The sequence below is a fragment of the Oncorhynchus nerka genome, unplaced genomic scaffold (genome assembly GCF_034236695.1).
Source record: "Oncorhynchus nerka isolate Pitt River unplaced genomic scaffold, Oner_Uvic_2.0 unplaced_scaffold_2860, whole genome shotgun sequence".
Lineage (NCBI taxonomy): Eukaryota > Metazoa > Chordata > Actinopteri > Salmoniformes > Salmonidae > Oncorhynchus > Oncorhynchus nerka.
The window spans coordinates 27,965-29,284 of NW_027038492.1; the positions used below are offsets into that span (position 1 = coordinate 27,965).

At 44.9% G+C, this 1,320-nt stretch overlaps 1 non-coding gene across 1 annotated transcript; it reads left to right on the plus strand.

Moving 5' to 3' along the window:
* The first annotated feature begins 243 nt into the window (after positions 1 to 243).
* On the plus strand, positions 244 to 316 carry trnaf-gaa (transfer RNA phenylalanine (anticodon GAA)). The gene has a single exon. It is a non-coding gene; the product is annotated as a tRNA-Phe (tRNA).
* The last annotated feature ends 1,004 nt before the right edge of the window (positions 317 to 1,320 follow it).

Below are 1,320 nucleotides of genomic sequence, written 5' to 3' on the forward strand. Positions count from 1 at the left end.
CGTCCGTGCCTTTATAGAAAATTCCCAACTGTTTGGAATTGCCACAAGGGCAAACTAAGAGTGTCCAGTCTTGTCAGGCTATGCTGTTGGTGGACTTGTTAGTTTGCGCTCCAGCACTTGCAGAGGCTCGGTGCATCTTGAGTGTCAAGTGTCAAAATGTATTAAGTACATTTTGAGTGTCAAAATGATGAGTCACATGCATGTGAATTGTCAAGGGTGCCACAGAATTATGTTGAGTGAATTGCCGGAATAGCTCAGTTGGGAGAGCGTTAGACTGAAGATTTAAAGGTCCTTGGTTCGATCCCGGGTTTCGGTATTTGTTCTTTCTTTATGCTCTGGCTTCAAGGAAACTTTCCACAGCTTTGTTTGTGGGCCTCAATGGTGTGTGCTACGCTGCTCCTCTGAAAGTAAGTAATGTCTTGCTTTTTCATCTGACATTTTGACATCAGTGTTACATTAAAGTTGCTTGTCATTGCTACATGACAGTAGGTTGTCGTAAGACAAGGCTGCATGAAGTGTGAACTGCAGCTTTCTTGGATCCACAAAAAAATGTGTTTTTGGGGAATGCGGGCATCGATCCCACTACCTATAGCATGCTAAGCAAACACAATACCAATTGATCAAATTCCCCAGCTGTTTGGAATTGCCACAAGGAGCAACCAAGAGTGTCCAGTCTTGTCAGGCTATGCTGTTGGTGGACTTGTTAGTTTGCGCTCCAGCACTTGCAGAGGCTCGGTGCATCTCAACAATTGTGCTCTGTAGCCAGCGGCCGGTTAGCTCAGTTGGTTAGAGTGTGTGATACGCTGCTCTCTGAAAGTAAGTAATGTCTTTCTTTTTCATCTGACATTGTGACATCAGTGTTACATGAGAGTTTCTTGTCATTGTTACATGACAGTTTCTTGTCATTGTTTACATACCTTAAGGGAAGATTTCGGCAGTTGCTGTATGGTTAGTGAGAAAGTCCATATTGAAAATGTACGGTCCCTTACTAGACGTCCGAAATCGTTTGTAAAATTCGCGGACGGCGTCGGGCCGAGCGGCAGGGCCGGACCTACCAGGAAGTCATCAAATGAACTTTGTCGGACATTCGGTTTCCGTTTTACAAAAATAATAAGATGTTGGTCATTTTTCCGCTGTCCCGGAAATTCCCACAAGAGGGCATAAGCAATCATATTGCTATTGGACAAAACATAACGATTCACGACGGGGCCTTATCTCCGAAAACTGAAAATATTTCGAAGCCGAAACTCGGTGAGCGTAGGGGTGGCATAATGGGCAGTTGGCCCCGAACAAGATGCGCGTCTGGGCCTCAACGGTTTT